This window comes from Lissotriton helveticus, chromosome 11 (assembly GCF_964261635.1).
Source record: "Lissotriton helveticus chromosome 11, aLisHel1.1, whole genome shotgun sequence".
In the NCBI taxonomy this organism is placed as follows: domain Eukaryota; kingdom Metazoa; phylum Chordata; class Amphibia; order Caudata; family Salamandridae; genus Lissotriton; species Lissotriton helveticus.
Genome location: NC_136072.1, coordinates 1133501309 through 1133520298, shown reverse-complemented (window position 1 = coordinate 1133520298; position 18990 = coordinate 1133501309). Strand labels below are relative to the sequence as shown.

Below are 18990 nucleotides of genomic sequence, written 5' to 3'. Positions count from 1 at the left end.
TTGTTCTTTGCCGCCCGGACTCGGAGATCGGGACTGGCGACATTGGGGCGCCGGCGAATCCCCTTCTTCTGGTGGCCCCCCTTCCTGTCCGGGGTGTTCTTCTGCCTGTCGGCGGGACTTCATCTGCTTGACTGCCGCCCCGGCGGAGGTTGTTGGCCGCGCGGCCTGTTCGGGCTCTCAAGATGGCGACCAACCCCATTTGTTTGGGCCGGGCCCGGACGAGCACTGGGGGCCCGCCGCAAGGCCCGGGTGTCGGATACTGTGAAGGTTTTCCTGCACTTAAGGGGATCTTCAACATCCTGCTATCCTGGCGGCTCTCGGTGGCCGCGCCACTCCTGGCTCCGGAGACGGTTCCTCACTGCGGGCCTCCCGGGCCCCCACGACCGAATGAGGCATTGATATCGCGGGGTGTGGCTGGTACTCTCCTGGCGGACTCGGTCCCGGCTGCCGCCCCGGAGGTGCGTAACCTGATGGCGCCTTCTTCTCCTGTGCTGCCTCCTCTGCCCTTGGCCTGGGAGCTGGATTTTGTTTTGCCGGACTTTCATGATTCTCCTGGTCCCTCTCCATCACCACCGCCCGATGACGTCTCCTGTGCCGGCCCGGATGGGTCGGTTTTTATGGATATATCCTTGGAACTGTGCCTGCATCGTTTGCTACAATCTGTGATTTTCCTGGATCTTCCGTGCTATTCTTCCTGTGACTTTTTTGGACTGCCGTTGGACTCTCCTGCTGCCTGCCTTCTGTTCTTTCTGGCAGGGTCCTCGTTGGATCGGACCCTTATTGCTTTGGATAAAAAGGGTCAGGGCTGATGAAAACTAACTCTTATATGCGGTAGCTCATGAACGGCTTGGATGATCTTTGTGTCCTGATATGGTTCTGTGTATCTGGTTAGTGCTCCTGGACTTTGGCCTGATACTCTTTGGCTTCCCGAGGACTTGGACCTTTAACCCGGGCGGGTGGATGGGTGCGTTTACTCCTGTCTTTGGCCCTCCCCCGTGTGTATGTTTGTATGTCTTTACTCCCTTCTTTCCTTCCCTTCCTTCCCCCCCCCCTTTTTTTGTCTTTTAATTCCAACCTTTCTTGCTTCACTATATTTCGGGTTCTACTTAGGGCGACAGGCACGCTGCGGGGGGGGTAGGCCGTAGCCTTCTGCAGCAGGGGTGCAGGGTGGGCTTAAGGGTGGGTGGGGGGGGTCTGTTTGTGTCGGGGGGTCTTTTCCCCCCTTATTTTCCCCTTTTTTGTTCTATGGCTCTTGTGTATTCACTTTTTCGGGACTCTGTCACCTCGTATCTCCCCCGGGGGTTTTCTGTCCTTCTTCTGGTGTGTGGCTGATTGTGGTTCGCTGCCTATTCTGGTATCGTGTTTCTGTTACATCGCATGCCGGTTTTATTGTCCTGTTTTTCCCCCTGGGGGTGCATGATCTGGCGAGTGTTCCTTTTGTTGTCTTTTTCTCCCTCTTTCCCTTTCTCCTTTATGGAGGTTCCCTTTTTCCGTTGGGGTGCGTATTGCGTAGTCTTTGTGATGGGGCTTTTTGACCACGTCTTCTTTGTTCGGGTAGGGGCGGAGGTGAGTGAGCTCGATTGACTGTTGCCACTGTCGCTATTTGATGGTCTGATTCTGTTTCTGTCCTTGCTAGATTTGATTATATGCTTTCATTTTCTTACGTTGTGTCTATAAAATGGCGGCTTGCCACGGTCCCTCCCTTGTACTCTTATATACGGCCCGTTATTTCTTTGGTCCCCTCCCCGTGCTAGAAAATTAACCTTTATTATCCTGCTCTTGCTGAACGCTCGATGGTTTTTATTGCTTCACCAGTGCTCCTGATGTTATATCCTGTGCAGAACTTCTTTTTGTATGCTGGTTATTTGACCATTCTGTTCTGGCCAGCCCGTGTGGTTGTAGGCCAATATCTGTGAGCTTTCGTTGTTCAATAAAGGTTTTTAAAAAAAAAAAATAAAAAAAAAAAAAAAAATGTAGGGACGCCTGTCTCGAACTTACAGGAACTCATACAACATGTATACCCAGACGTTCACAATATTATTAACAAAGACTACCAATGGATTTGTGAAAGAGCTATAGTTGCACCCAGAAACACAAGTGTCAACCACATCAATGAACACATACTACTTCAAATCCCAGGGGAAACAAAAGTATATAAATCTATTGACACAGTATTAGATACTAAATACGCAGTACATTATCCTCAAGAATTCCTAAACTCACTTAACCCTTCGGGACTTCCACCTCATGTACTCCAAATAAAAATTGGCATCCCAATCATCTTATTGCGAAACCTACATCCGCCAAATCTATGCAATGGAACCCGACTACAAGTTAAAAGTCTTTTACCTTATGTCATTAAAGCAACTGTTCTATCTGGCCCTGCTGCAGGCCAGTTAGCTCACATTCCACGCATACCCATGATACCTACAGATCTACCATTTCAATTTAAACGTTTGCAATTCCCGATTAATATTGCCTTTGCTTCTACCATTAACAAATCGCAAGGTCAAACATATAAAGTTATAGGCATCGACTTACGAGAAGACTGCTTCACTCATGGCCAGTTATATGTTGCACTCTCTCGCACCGGGAATGCGCAAAATCAATTTATTCTACATCCTCATTCAAATAAAACAAAAAATTTTGTTTACCGCAAAATCTTACAATAATGACATACTTCATCTGTAACAACATTACACACTTTACTTTTCAATCCCGGACAACGACGGGACGGGCTGCTAATGTTTGGATAAGGTAAGTATCTTTGTCTGCCCGGCACTTATGGTACAGCGGCAACGACTATTAAAACATATTTTTAACGAGCTAAATATCCGCTCCTGCAGACCAGCTGTAATAGGCTGGTTGGGAGGGAGTTCTATAATCATGGTGTGCCGGGGAACAAAATTCTTGGCAGAAGTGAAAAAACGTTTGGGTCAAGTAGAACAGGGGGAAGGTCAAGAAGCGAGACATCTTGGCCGCCTCGAAACTAAAGATTGAAAAAGTTCGTATGAACGCGCAAAAACATTCTGATAATCCAAGAAAGGGGGAGCACCTCTGGAAGAAACTTTTAAACATCGTTCTACATTAATCTTTTAACAAAGGAGAAAAATAAACCTAATTTTCCAAGCCACAATTAGTTGAAAGACCAACTGACAGTTGACCTTTTTCCTTGAACAGACAGCAAATGTGTCAAGACAAAAACAAGATTTAATGGCATCTTTATTGCTCATTTACTTTCTGAATGAACAGAACACATTTTCCTTTCCAGCCTAAGTTTACTCACCAGATGGGACTAGTAGGTACTAAAAATAGCTCTGATCATAATTGCGAGTGGGCGAGTAGATTTTTCGAGGCTTGATTTGGATGTGCAAGTAAGTGTATTTTAGATCTATAGTTGCTATGTAATCCCCTTTTTGCAATTGTTGAATGACTTCCTCTAAGGTTGTCATATTGAATTTTTGTGTCTTGTTGACTTGTTTATGAATATGAGGTCTAGAATTGGGCGTAGAGACCAGTCTACCTTTGGGATTAGGAAATATGTTGAGCAATTTCCTCTCTTGATTTCCTTCCTTGGTACCTTTTCTATTGCTCTTTTCCCCAGCAGTTCCTCTCTCCTTGAGTAAACGTGATGTTTCTTAATTTGAATGAACCTTTTTGTTTGGTCCCCTTGCTGGTGGTATCTTTGCCAATTTTATGCAATATCCAAACCGTATGACATTTAATAGCCAGTTGTCCGACATCATCTTCCTCCACTCCTGAAGGACGTTCTTTATTCTGCCTTTTGGGCGTTACCTGTGGTCTCTTCACGCTGTAGAACGAGGTCAACAGCTAGACACTCCAGAAGGTCAAACAGGCAGTTAAGATCTCGACAAAGAAGATTCCATCTTGGACAACCACCACTTGCCCATCAGTCAGCCATAGTCAAGGAGTTCGTCAGGCCCAACAGCGAGACCACAGACACTCCACCCTCCCAAAACCTCTGCAACAAACTGCACCTTTTTCCACCATAAGATTAGGCAGATCTACGACCACTTCGATGTCCTAGACCCTGCAACTATTCCCGCCACCACCACACGCAACCACGCCGCACACCAAAACAGACCGTACTCAGCTGTACCCCACTCACAAGGGAGAACACACTCAAGACCATGAAGAGCATCCATTCAGGAGCCCCGTTGGATTCTTGCCCATACCACATCTTCCACAGAGCAGCCGCCACCATCAACTGCTACATCGAAACCGCCACCTTTCCATATGACTGGAAACACCCCAGAAGATCAACCCCATGCTCAAGACTCCATCCTCAGACCCTTCAGATTCATCTACCTCCTCCCCTTCCCAACCAAGGTCATTGAGAAGACCATCAACGCCCAACTCTCTGAGTTCATCGAAGTAAACCACGTCCTAGACACCTCCCAATACGACTTCCAAAGCAACCACAGCATGGAGACCGCCCTACTCACTGCCACCGGCAACATCTGTTCCCTCCTCGACCGGGGCAAGACTGCAGTCCCCATCCTACTGGACCTCTTGACCACCTTCGACACAGTCTCCCACCACACCCTAAACACAAGACGCCGGCATCCACGACAAGGCACTGGACTGGACCCACTCCTTCCTCACCGGCAGAACACAATGAGTTAGACTACTCCCTTTCCTCTAAGAACCTACAGAGATCAGCTGCGGAGTGCCCCAGGGTTCATCCCTGAGCCCCACCCTCTTCAATGTCTACATGGCCCCCCTTGCAGACATCGTCGGAAGCCACAGACGCAACATAGTCTCCTATGCCGACATCTCCCAGCTGAACCTCTCCCTCGAAGCCACAACCGCCAGAACCAACTTCAACAGCTGACTGAAAGCTGTCGCCACTTGGATGAAATACAGCTGCCTCAAGCTCAACTCGGACAAGATCGAATACTCATCCTGGGTCCCACCCCTTCAGCCTGGGACGACTCCTGGTGGCCAGCCCCTTTGGGACCCCCTCCAATCAATCAATCAATCAATCATCAATCATTGTACTTATAAAGCGCGCTACTTACCCGTGAGGGTCTCAAGGTGCTGGGGGGGGGGGAGAGGGGGTGCCGCTAATGCTCGAAGCCCCAGGTCTTGAGGAGTCTTCTGAAGGTGAGCAGGTCTTGGGTCTGTCGTAGGTGGGTAGGGAGGGTGTTCCAGGTTTTGGTGGCAAGGAAGGAGAAGGATCTGCAGCAGGAGGTCGTTCGTTGGATGCAGGGGACATCGGCGAGGGCGAGGCTGGCGGAGCGGAGCCGGCAGGTGGGGGTGTAGAAGCTGAGTCTGCTGTTGAGGTAGGCTGGTCCAGTGTTGTGGAGTGCTTTGTGTGCGTGGGTGAATATTTCAAAGGTGATCCTCTTGTCGACGGGGAGCCAGTGTAGGTCTCTCCGGTGGGTGGTGATGTGGCTGCGGCGAGGGACGTTGAGGATCAGTCGGGCAGGCGTTTTGGATGCGTTGCAGTCGTTGCAGGTGTTTGTCCGGGATTCCTGCGTAGAGTGCGTTGCCGTAGTCCAACCTGCTGCTGATGAGGGCCTTTGTCACCGTTCTTGTTTCGGTGGGGATCCACTTGTAGATCCTGCAGAGCATGCGGAGGGTGTTGTAGCAGGAGGAGGAGACGGCGTTGACCTGCTTTGACATGGAGAGGGAGGAGTCGAGGATGATTCCTAGGTTGTGTGCGTGGTCGGTGGGTGTTGGTGCTGTTCCCAGTGTGATCGGCCACCAGGAGTCGTCCCAGGCTGAGGGGGTGGATCCGAGGATGAGGACCTCCATCTTGTCCGAGTTCAGCTTCAGTCGGCTGCCTCTCATCCATTCGGCGACGGCCGCTACTGCTCAAAGAGCCAAGTCTTGAGGAGTCTTCTGAAGGCGAGTAGGTTTTGGGTCTGCCGTAGGTGGGAAGGGTGGGTGTTCCAGGTCTTGGCGGCGAGGTAGGAGAAGGATCTTCTGCCGGAGGTTGTTCGTTGGATGCGGGGGACAGCGGCGAGGGCGAGACTGGCAGAGCGGAGCTGGCAGGTGGGGTGTAGAAGCTGAGTCTGCTGTTCAGGTAGGCTGGTCCGGCGTTGTGGAGTGCTTTGTGGGTGAGGAGGTTGAAGGTGATCCTCTTGTCAACGGGGAGCCAGTGTAGGACTCTCAGGTGGGTGGTGATGTCACTGCAGCGGGTGACGTTGACGATCAGTCGGGTGGAGGCGTTTTGGATGCGTTGTAGTTGTAGGCGTTTGGCTGAGATTCCTGTGTAGAGTGCGTTGCCGTAGTCCAGTCTACTGCTGACTAGGGCCTGTGTCCCCGTTCTTCTTGTTTCGGTCGGGGTACACTTGTAGATCCTGCAGAGCATGCGGAGGGTGTTGTGGCAGGAGGAGGAGTCGGCGTTGACCTGTTAAGACATGGAGATGGAGGAGTCGAGGATGAATCCTAGGTTACGTGCATGGTCGGTGGGTGTTGGTGCTGTTCCCAGTTTGGTCGGCCACCAGGAGTCGTCAAAGGCTGAGGGGGTGGGTCCAAGGATGAGTACCTCCGTCTTGTCCGAGTTTAGCTTCAGACGGCTGTTGCTCATCCAGTCGGCCTTTCATTCCCTCATGGAGGTTGGTTTTGGCGGTGTGCGGGTCCTTGGTGTGGGAAAGGATGAGCTGGGTGTCGTCGGCGTAGGAGATGATGTTGAGTTCGTGCTGGCGGGCGACGTGAGCGAGGGGGCACATGTAGATGTTGAACAGCGTCTGGCTGAGGGATGAGCCTTGGGGTACGCCGCAGATGATGTCGGTGGCTTCGGAGTGGAAGGGGGAAAGGCGGACGCTCTGGGTTCTGCCGGAGAGGAAAGATGTGGTCCAGTCCAGGGCCTTCTCTTGGATTCCGGCTTCTTGGAGGCGTGTCTTTAGTGTGCAGTGGCAGACCATGTTGAAGGTGGCTGATAGATCCAGGAGGATGAGGGCTGATGTTTCGCCGTTGTCTAGTTGGATCCTGACGTCGTCTGTGGCGGCGATGAGGGCTGTCTCGGTGCTGTGTTTTTTTCGAATCCGGACTGGGATTGGTCTAGGATGTCGTTGTCCTCGAGGTGGCAGGTCAGTTGTGTGTTGACTTGATTTTCTCGATAACCTTCGCAGGGAGATGGGCCGGAAATTCTTGGGGTCCGCCTTGGGCTTCTTGAGAAGGGCGTTGATTTTGGCGTGCTTCCAGCTTTCCGGGAACGGGAATGTAGCTGTCTCGAAGGAGATGTTGATTACTTTCCGTAGTTGGGGTGCGATGGCTGCGTCTGCTTTGTTGAATATGTGGTGTGGGCAGGGGTCTGACGGTGATCCTGAGTGGATGGAGTTCATGATCTTGCGTGTTTCGTCGTTGTTGATGTTGGTCCAGGAGGTCAGGCGGTTGATGCAGGTGGTATTCGTAGGGGGAGTGGAGTCTGATGTTGTCCGGGTGGTCGTGGTGGTGTTGAAACTGTCGTGGATGTCAGCGATCTTGCGGTGGAAGAAGGTGGCTAGCGAGTCGCACAGTTCTTGTGAGGGCGGAATGTCGTTTGCGCTGGGGTTGGAGAGTTTCTTCACGATGCTGAAGAGCTATTTGCTGTCGTGTGCGTTGTTGTCCAGGCGGGTTTTGAAGGACGATCTCTTGGCTAATCTGATGGGATGGTGATGTCTGCGGGTGGCGTCCTGGTGGGCTGCGTGGCTGTCCAGTGTTCGTTCGTTGAGCCATTTCTTCTCCAATTTCCGGCATACTCGTTTGGAGGTCTGGAGTTCTTCGGTGAACCAGGTGGCTTTCTTGCTGGTGCGGCTGTTGGAGGGTTTCTTGAGCGGGGTGAGGGTGTTGGTGCAGTCGTTGATCCACTGTCTGAGGTTGCGGGCGGCGATGTCTGGGTTGGTGGGGTCAGTGGGTGGGTTCTGGGCGAGGGTGGTGGCCAGCTGGGCTTCGGTGACTTTGTTCCAGCAGCGGTGGGGCAGCTGTTGGGTGTGTGGTGTGCTTCTTGTAGGTGAAATGGGTGCAGCGGTGATCCGTCCAGTGGAGTCCGGTGATGCGGTCGAAGGAGACGTGGGTGCTTGTGGAGAAGATGGGGTCAAGCGTGTGACCACGCATGCAACAGTGGCATCATCATCATGCTGGACTCATCGCTCTCAATGAACCGCCAAATCAACGCAGTTTCCTCAGCCTGCTTCTGCAAACTACGCATGCTTCGAAAAATATTCAGATGGATCCCCACAAAACCCATAAAGACTGTCACCTAGGAGGAGGAGCTACGCAAGCATCCAAGATGGCCGCATAAGCTCCCGGCTCCGTCGACCTCCCTCGCTGGCGGACTTATCCTGAACTTTATCCTGACCTCCCGCCAGACTCCCGTGTGTCTGAATGGTTGCTGAGCCCATAGGGGCAATCCCGGAGTTTTTATCGCCTTTATTGACGAAGTTACACCGTCTTTCATTTTTGGGCTTCCTCCAGTGTGTAAGCCGGGACCTCGAGTACTGACCCAGCCGGGTTTCAGTTGAACAACATCGGCCGCGGGTGCCCGGCAGAGTCCGGTCTCATCGGAGTGGAACATATTCTCTATCCCGGTGGTGGTTTTCGGTCCCTGCGAATACTGGATGAACAGCGACGAGACGTGGTTGCCGCGGTGGGTGGGGGCCAGGTCACGGGACCCTGCTGCAGCCCTCGGGGTCCGCGGGTGGGGCCCCCGCTCTCAGCAGTGGTGTAATGGTCGCCAAGCCTGTGAGTCGCCAGTCGCTTCCGTCCACTCCGCGCCTGTTGGTTTCCCCGGAGTAGCCGGCCTCCAGGGCTGAAGATCTGCTTTTCTATCGCCCACGCGGGGATGGATCGGACGATGTGTGGACCGTCCCTTCGGACCGTAATGGCCGCCATCGGGGCTCTTCGCTTGCAAATGGAGGCTGCTCTCCACAATTTGACTGCACGCCTCGAGACTGTTTGTTTGGGACCGGACTCCAGCCTTGTGTTAGACCTGAAACATACGCTTACCCCCGTGACGCTTGATCTACCTCGAGAGGAGAACCCCGACTATGATCTGAACCTGGTGCCGATTGTGCCCGCACGATTACAGCGCTACGTTACTGGAGCCCCTGAACACCTAGCAAGATCGGCAAAGTCGTCGCCCGCACAGGACGCACTTCTTCCTTCTCTTCTGCAGACCACCACTACTATTTTTTGGATTGACTTTCGTGTATCTGATTAACTTCGAGACTTAACCTTTTTGACTCTTTTTGGCTATATTGATCTCCTTTTTCAACAACACTTTGACTCTTTTGTTATTATATTGGTTCTACTGGATGGGGTTTGTGCAATGGATCGTAAGGGCCAGGGCTGAATTTGACTTGGATTCGGTACGGTGGGAGAGAGAGGTGTGGCGCCGCGGCCAGGGCGACTGACGCTGGAATCTGGGGACCACGGTTCGATCCCCGGCTCCGGCGGCAGGTTAGCCCAGCACCATGTGACTCTGGGCAATAGCTCGCTTAATCTTCCCGACGGCCCCCAGCGCCTAGAGACCCTTATGGGTGATTGTGCACTTTACAAATGTGGACTTTACTTACTTTACGGTGACTTTCTTTTGGCTCAGCTGGGTTGTTTCTGTGGGAGTGAGGGCCAGATGGAATTCTTATTGTCTGGGTTTGGTGTGACTTCTATGATCGAAAAGGGATTTGCTGTCTCTGTGGTGTCGGGGGCTGGGCGGGACGGTCTTTTCTCTGTCGGTGGCTCCCCTATTGGTTTGCCTATTAGAATGTTATAACTTGCTTAATACCGCGGTAGGGGATGTCTGCTTTTGGCGGGGGGGAGGGGAGTCCGGGAGCCCGAATCGTTTTGTGATACATCTCCTCCTCCATCTTTTCCCTTCCCTGGGGTGTAGTTTAGGGGCGACAGGCACGCTGCTAGTGGGGTTAGGTCGTAGCCATCCACAGGGGTGCAGGGCGGGGGGTTGGTGTTTTTTTTTTTTTTTCCTTTATTGTGTTCTATGACCTTTCTATTTCCCTTTTCCCTTCTTCACAAGAGATGCGGCATCTTCTCCTGATCTTTTTGTCTCTCATATCCGGGTGTCGAATTTCCAATCTGCATATCCTGTATCCCTGGTGGGCGGGTTCTGATGAGGTTTGCTTATGGTTATCTGTATCGTATTGTTTTGCCTCAGCTCTAAGCTGGTATTGATATTTTTCGGATGCCTATAATTGTACTGTATTTCCTCAATTCATTCGCCCGTTCACCGCTGTACTATGTACCACCAAATGACACCCGGTATGTACATTTTTACTCTTGTGTTATAATCAATAAAAATAATTACAAAAAAAAAAAGACTGTCACCTACGCACTTATCACCAGCAGACTCGACTCGGCTTCGCACTCTATGCCGGCGACACCCAGAAACCGCTCAAGAAACTACAAAACGATCAACACTCTGCTGCCAGACTGGTTCTCTACATCCTCAGCCACATCACGCAACACCTCCGACAACTCCACTGGCTCCCAGTCAACAAGAGAATCGCCTACAAGCTCCTCACACATGCCTACAAAGCTGTCCACAACATAGGACCAGCATACATGAAGCACCACCTTGGATTCCACGTACTTGCCAGAAAACTTCATTTGACCCAACGCGGCTTAGCTTCTGTCCCACAAGACCAGAAACGGAGTTAGTTCATTCTCCTACCTCACCGCCAAGACCTGAAACACCCTGCTCCTCCACCTCAGGCAATCCGTGTGACTGATTCAATTCAAGTAGGACCTCAAGACCTGGCTCTTCGAATAATCCTCCACATCCAGAGGGGCCGGCAGCCCCCCCAGCACCTTGAGACCCTCATGGGTGAAAAATCACACTTTACACAAACCCCTGATTGATTGAATGAGTCAGCAGTTATTCACCTACTCTGACAGATACACCTCCGGCAGGAGTTTCTCCAATAGATGAAATACTTACCTTTAACAAGGTTTTAATAAGAGGGGCAGCAAAACAAAATATTGATATACCTACCCCTACTACGTTATCATCTGTTATCTTTGAGACGTTCCATCACATGAGCACAGCCATTACTTCCTTTAGTTCCCGACCTGTTGGAACCTGCAATGCAATTCTTTCTTACGCCTGCATCAGGGAAGTCTGCTCCAGCTCGACTTATTAAAAAATATAGTCCACCTGACCAGGATCCAGTGTTCCTTATTGCAGACTCTCCTCCCGATTCTGTGATTGTAGCAGCAGCAAAAAAAATTCACAGTATTGCTGCTTCCTCTTCCGTTCACCGGATAAAGAAAGCAAACAAATAGGTGCGATGAAGGTTGCCAGTGCTTCTGTCCTGTTGGGAGATATGATAGATCTTTGTGGGATTCGCTACAAAGATTTACGGAGAAACTTTAAAAAAAAGACAGACAAAACTCAGGAGATTTTAAATGAAGGTGACCTGGTATCAAATCATGACCTCTATAATCATGTATATGTAGCGTGTGGTATGGGCTCTGTGAGGGACTCCTGCCTCATTTTGGATCCATCCCATCTTGTTTCTCTCTAGAATTTTGTTATCTGTTTTAATGTATCTTCCTTCGTGACCTCTTGTAAAGCACTCTGATACCCTCTTTGGGTCTTGTTTGGGTTATATAAAACTTTATAAATAAATTGTTGTTTTTTTTATATATAAAATAGGTGCAGGTGCTGACATTCCGGATCTTGCTGCTCATGGGTATTGTCATGGGATCTGTGTACATAGAACATCTTGGGTCAGACTAAATGGACTCAAAGCAGAAGCACCGCATTGCATTCTGAATGCCATTTTTGGGTAACACACTCTGTGGGTCCCTGGCAGATGATAAGATGTCCAAAATGAAGATAGAAATGGACACCTTAAAGGCTGCTGGTCTTGAGAAGCTGAAGGAATATCGTAGGAGATACAGAGCCTTCAATAGGAGGTATTTTCCGTAGAGGGTTAAAAAAAACCCTCTCTGGTCTCACAAACAGCAGCTGCACAGACTATCCAATCATCCTCGAAAACCCTCCAGAGGGACTGGAACCTAGCACCAACAATCTCCTTCTGCAGGAAAACCTCCGGCTAAACAATGAGCCTTTTTTTCCTCTTTCTGTCAGTCACAGAACTTGGCAGTGGTTCCACGCTTCAGGCTGAGTAGAACTGGCGGTCGCTCCTTTCGAGTACTGGCAGCGAAGTGGTGGAACCTCCTCCCTTCTGAGACTCGGGCAATTGATGACCTTCTCCAGTTTAGACACGCTATCAAAACCTTATTGTTTGTCTAAATTTAGGTTCTTCTCTGCGCCAGACTGATGTTGTGTTGTGTTTGCCTTCTCATAGCGCCAGGATGCCCCTTTGCTGGGGCAGCTGTTGCGCTGTACAAATAATAATAACATAACATAACATAACTCGGGAGGGCAGTATTGTCAAGCCTCTAGAAAAGTGGCATCTAACAACAGACCGATTGGGTCTTGAATATTGTTCAGAATGGATACCCTCTTTGCTTCAGGTCGCCCTTCTCCTTCGGTTCCACCAACCAAAACATTAGCTCATCAGAAAGACCTGGTGCAAAAGGAAGTCAACAATCTGTTGCAGAACCATGCTGTGAAGGGAGTTCCTCACTACCAGAGAGGATTGGAAATGTGTTCTCAATGTTTTTGGGTGCAAAAAAGGACCAAAAGAAGAAATCAAATTCATTTGCGATCTTCGAGTACTATAAAAGTACGTAAAGAAAGAAAAATCCAGAATGTTGGCGTTACACCAGATCTACCCACAACTACACCAAGGAGACTGGATGTGTTCAATATACCTCTAATATACCTTCTTTCATATTCCAACAGCAAAATATCAAAAGTTTCTACTATTTGTAGTAGGCTCTCAACTTTACCAATATAAAATCCTACCTTTCAGACCAAAGTCAGATCCTCATACAAATGTCTGGCCTTCATCTCAGCCCATCTAAGGAAACAAAAAACTCTGCATCAGGTCTTACCTGGACAGCTGGCTGTTAAAGGCATATGAACAAAGGAGGCATTGGAACATCTCCAGTTTTGCCTAAAAACACTAACTACTTTGGGCCTTCAAGTAGTTCATGTAAAGCTCTCTGATACCTCCGGGTCTAGTTAGCGCTACATAAAACTCCACACAAAAAAAAGTAAATCTCAGAAAATCTACAACCTACCCAGTACAAAAGATACAATACCTGGGAGCAATACTGGATACACAGTCCGCAGAAGTGTATCCTTTGGAGGAGAGGTTCTCAATCTGTCTAAAGTGTCACAATCTACTACAAACTAATCATACAATGGCAAGACAGATCTCATCCCTACTGAGTTCTATGACTTCTTGCATCGTCCTGGTTCCACATGAAAGACTTTACATTAGACATTTGCAACATTGCCTAGAGGACCAATGGAATCTGTTCTTGGACCACTGAGAAAACAAACAACTGGAGAACCTTTTCTTAGGAAAACTGTTCCATCAGGATCTGTCAGTTCAAACATTGATCACAGAAGCATCTCAGATGGGACACTTTCACACCCAAGGGGTATGGTTGGACTAAAAAAAGACTTATTATATCAATCTTCTTACATGGAGTGCTGTTTATCTACTACATAACAATGTTTTACCTGAACTAGTTGGGAGGAACTCACTCGACTCTGCTATTTCTCGAAGCTCAAGCCATATGGAAATGGTTGATAGCCAGGAATTTAATGATAACAGCTATCCACCTTTCAGGTGTTCAGAAGGTACAAGCAGATTCACTCAGCTGACTGTTCAAAGAAAACCATGAATGGATTCTGCACGAAGAGGTATTGGAAGAAGTCTTTCAAGACTGGGGCTCCTCACAAATAGATTTGTTTGCGGATGCAAACAACAGACAGAAAATGCCAAGACTACGCATCTAGAGTCTACCAACCAGGGTCAAAAGGGAATGCACTTTTGATAGACTGGTCAGGGAAATTTCTCTATGCGTTTACCTCAAATCTTCTCATACAGACTGTTCTCATCAAATTCTACAAGTCCAAAACCAGAATGTTAATGATAGCACAAGAGTGGTGGCTCACGGATGATCCTCACCTGTTAGAGCGATGACACAAGAGATTGCCATGCAGAATGGATCTCCTGTACTAATTTGGGGGCCAGATCCTACACCAATCTTCCATCACTGAACTTGACTACTTGGCCTACAACAATTACATACCCCTAATGTGTGCTTCTTACCTATAGCAGATATAATAAGGAAAACCCTGCTGGGGGTCTCCCCATAACGTAAGTAGCCCATAGGATAACTGTTGCACTTTAAGTGAGCTACTCGCATGAAAGAAATTGGTTTCCCGCCTTCCGGGCAGTCCTCAGCGAAGTTCGACCTGTGGATGTGAGTGCATGAGGGGCTTCTCAGTGACCCCCACCGCGCAGGGGCGGAAACTCTCCCCAGGGTGACTTGACCTACAGTCTTCCTAGGGATCTTGCTCTTCCCCTCCGTCCCGATGGATGAAGTAGATAGGATCCTCATCCGCTCTCTCTGGCCCTGTGGGAGATTCCAGTGGACATGGACAGCCTCCGCCAGTTCACTACCGAGGTGATCGTGGAGTCAGTGGTGCAGTGCCTGCACGTGATCAACCCTGCCGTGGGTAATGGGATCAGCCATGTGCTGCCCCCTGGCATGTCTGCACGATTCTGCATTGGAATAAGCCTCGCCCAGGCAGTAGTGAGCCAGATATCAGACGACTCCTCATCTTCCTGGTAGAGAAACTTCCCCGAGACGCTGCGGAGGACACTTACCAACCCGCAGGTAAATCAGGAGTGCTACAAAGAGCCATTGCCGCCCGCATCAAAGCCCAGCTCTCACTGCCCTGGGCGCCACCACCCTGCCGGACTCCAAGCCTCCAGCTAGCTCAGGGTTCAAGCCGAAAACAACGCTTCTATGTCCAGCCTCTGGTCCTTGTGAGTGAAAACGACGAAACTGGTCAAAAGATCTGTCCACAGCTAAAAGAGTATTATCAGTAGTACCTGCTGCCTCTGTGTGACCAGCCTACCCAACCAGCCTTCTTAGTTGCATCCTTACTGGAGAGGAATACGGCCAAACTGAAAGCCTTGTGTCGCGTCTCTCTGCTGAGGAGTACCGTTCACGGAAGCGCCAGCGCCTGCAGAAGCGGGTGCAAGAGCAGCTCCGTCAGTGCTCTCAGCACCTAACAGAGACCCAACAAACCTCAGGCTCCTCCCTTGACCTCGCCGGCGTGCTTAAATCCTTTGAAACCAGTGGTGAAGATGCCCTAACCAAGAGGTCTCGCTTTACTCACACTGAAAAGTTCACATTTAAACAGGAGGCGGAGAGACTCGCCAGTCAGCTGCAGGCGTTGGCAGACAGTCTACCATCAAGCAAGAAGAATGAACAGGACATCTTGGCCGAGCAGCAGCAAGAGGTGGAGACTCTACAGCAGCAGCTGGACGGGCTGACAGCGAAGATCGAGGAAGTGGGTTCAGACATACGAAAACTAAACCTCAGCATGGCACAGGTGGATGATGAGATAAAACAACCACAGATGGGCTCGGAGGACAGTGTGCTGAAGATTTAAAAGCAAGCCCTAGACTTGCTGCCAGAGGCAGAAAATATACTTGTTAAATTACAAGTGGTGGTGGAGAGCAGCGCACAAAGGATTGTTCATCTCGCCAGCCAGTGGAAGAAGCAGCGAGTGCCTCTGATTGAACAGCATTGGGAGCTTAAGAAGCTTCACCACAGAGAGCTGGAATCTTCTTGCAGGTTTGCAAACATTAAAGAGCTTCACGATTGAATCCGGGGTGGTGCTGTCGAAGCCAAGCGTAAAGAGGAGCTTCACAGACAGCTGATCGCGGAGTATGAGAGCCTCCCAAAGGATGTCGAGAGCAGCGTACACCCAGCGCATCCTGGAGATCGCGGGCAACATAAAGAAGCAGAAAGAGGAAATCTTAACCCTTTCCGCGCTAATGACAAAGCCAGCTCGTCATGGGCGTTACCTGCGCTACGCGGATGACGAGCTGGCTTTGTCATAAACAGCGCTTTTCAAATTTCAGCGCACAGCGGGAAAACCCGCTAGTGCGCATGCGGTTAAAGATCCTCTCGGACACCAAGGCTTTGAAGAAGGAGATTAATGGCCTAACTAACTGGGAAGCTGGAAAGGACGTTTGCTGTGACCGATGAGCTGGTCTTTAAGGATGCCAAGCAGGATGAATCTGTGAGGATAGCTTACAAGTACCCGTCGGCTCTACACGAGAACTGTCTCCAACTGATCTAACCCATTGAGGATACAGGAACCATCATGAGAGAAATATTTGACCTGGAGGAGCAGATTGAGACCAGGCAGTGACATGTGCAGACCATTAAGGAATGCCAGATTTTATACTGCCGGTGCTGTGGTACTGAACGCTCCTGCAGGAGTCCATTCATATTGAAGAGTCGCATGAGGCCTCTTTCTCACCAATTCAGAGGCAGATTCTTTGCTTAAACGTGTGGCCCTGACTATTGCACATTGCCTGGTCTCTCGGGCTGTCTCTCACTGCCTCTGCACACTTGTACCCCCTCAGACAGAGCCCGACTGCGTCTTGAATGGGCACAGGGTTCCACAATTGGACTAACTGTGGCGCACCCGAGTGCCAGATGTGATTGATTATATGATCTGCACAAATATTAAATCGAGATCTTCATACCTGCTATAAAAAAAAAAGAAAGATTGGTTTCCAATTTAATTGGTAATTCTCTTGATTGTTCATAATGAATTGTATAAGAGTTATTTTTTAAAAAGTGATGCTTTTTTAATTGTTTTGTACTATACTTTTATTGTAACAATCAAATATGTTTCGTGGACAGCTCTTGTAGTTGGTAGTTTATTCATCAAGTTACATCTTAGTAAGTTCCAATGCAAGCTTCTCCAGGAGCAACCTCCTGGCAACTCAGCCCATCTTCTCCAACTGCCCTCCTTAACGTACAAAAACATTCATAACATTCCAAATTACTTCATATTGTCTGAGCATCAAGGCAGAGAACAAGGGCAAGGAGAATGCATTACTTAACAAGCAGATTACTACATTTATGTTACCTAAACATAACAAATAAAGTTATGATTGATTGACTGAATGACTCTTGAATTGCTCCAAAATGATCATCTAGGTCTTCCACAAGACTTGCATTGACATACTGTGAGAGGCTAAAAAGACCTTCCACAAGAATGTCATATGCATTTGAGTGGAAGGGGTTTTTCTTATGGTGTATCCAGAACAGCTACAATCCAGCTTTGTGTCAGAAGAAGTCATTATACCTTACCGACTTCATCTGGCAAGGTCTGGTTTACAATTTTCTTCTGGCGGCTTTAGAAAATCTCCACCACAAACCTCTTTCATTAGAATACCTGTAATTAAATCTTAGAAGGATTAAGAAGGTATTCCCTCTGGTTAAGTCACAGTCTCCATCTTGGGAATTTAACATTGTCTTCTCCAAATGAATAGGAACCCCCCACCCCTCTGTCTCCATTCATAAAGCCGCTTTAAAAATCTTACATGGAGAGCGGCTTTCTTACTAGCTATTAAATCAGCTCGCAGAGTGAGTGAAGTTCAAGGGTTATGCACTGTTGAACCATATGCTGTGTTCTATGGCAATAGAGTGGTAATAAGAACTCATCCCAGTTTTCTTCCTAAGGTGGTTTCAGGATTTCATATTAATCAAACCATTTCATTACCTACATTTTTTCCAAATACATCAACTCCAGCAGAGAAGTTTCTACTTTCTCTTTATGTTAAGAGTCCTGACAGTTTATCTAGACTTTACTGAGCTTTAAGAAAAATCTGACAGTCTTTTCATTAATTATGGTCCAGTAAGAAAAGACTTACCATCATCAAAACAATCCATTTCTAGATGCATATTCTTCTGTATATTTTTTCATACCAACTCGCTAAGAAGAAACTATCTGCTAAGCCTAAAACACCTTCCACAAAGGGCAACTATATCTCTTCATAGAATTGTTCCCATTTCAGAAATATGTAAAGCTGCTACTTGGAGATCTGGACATACCTTTACTAGACACTACTATCTAGATTCAGATTCCAGAACGGATACTTCTTTGAGGAACATCGTCTGGTAATTGGTGCAGTATTTAATGTCTGTTGAGGGGTTGGCTTCCTATTCCATTCAGTGCTTACAACTACTGATGAGGATTCCCTGGAAGAGAAGGAAAAGTTACCCACCTGTAATAACAGTTCTCTTCCAGGGGAATCATCATTAAAGTCATAAGCAACCCTCTCACCTTCCCGGACAGGAACTATTACAGATCTAAGATATTGTTTAACCCAGAATTCCTAATTCCCGTAAGAATGACATGACCTAACTGTCACCTGTGAGACCTGATAGGATACAGGGAGTCCTGTGAAGTTTTTAAAGGCACAGTGCCAGTTTTTCCTTCCCTACCATACTTTGCATTGCAAACTATTTGCTACCAATGTCTCACATTCCCTTTCCTTTTCTTTTAAAAAAAGGTTTATGAAACATTTTCTATGGTCACTTTTCATTAGTGACGCATTTCTCTTAAGTGTCTTCTTTTTAAAATGAAGAAAACTTTATTCAATCTGGCCATTTTTAGCCTTTCTTTAGGCTGAAAGCATATATGTGCGGTTTTATTGTACAAAGTTTGTAATACATAAATGTATAATTTTAAAAGTGCTCCAGGATCCCCGCTCATGGGTGGGTCTGTTCAGTGCTCTTGTCTTTAATGAGTATTCTCCTGTAAGAGAACTAGGTTTACAAGTGAGTAACTTTTCCTTCTGGGGGGTGCGAGCAGTAAAGATGTTGTGACAGCAACAGATTGAAGGTAAACTTCTGTACACTGTACAAAGGACTCCACAACAAGAGCAAATAGAAGCATTGATTTGGGGAAGCCCTGGCTTGTGCTCCTAGTCAAAATATGGAGAATCGCATGGTGCTGTTTACTTTCACCTTTTGCTCCACAGTTTTCTCTACTAGATATTGAGTCTCAAGCCAGCTGGGTGCTGTCTTTGATACATGGCCATACATTTTCCAGTAATG

General features: G+C 48.3%; 1 long non-coding RNA gene and 1 pseudogene across 4 annotated transcripts in view; both read left to right on the top strand.

Moving 5' to 3' along the window:
• The window catches only part of LOC144792715 (uncharacterized), a 493208-nt gene that overhangs the window by 82918 nt on the left and 391300 nt on the right, over nt 1–18990 (top strand). The window lies entirely within an intron of this gene.
• LOC144792067 (coiled-coil domain-containing protein 22 pseudogene) lies at nt 14429–16285 on the top strand (annotated as a pseudogene).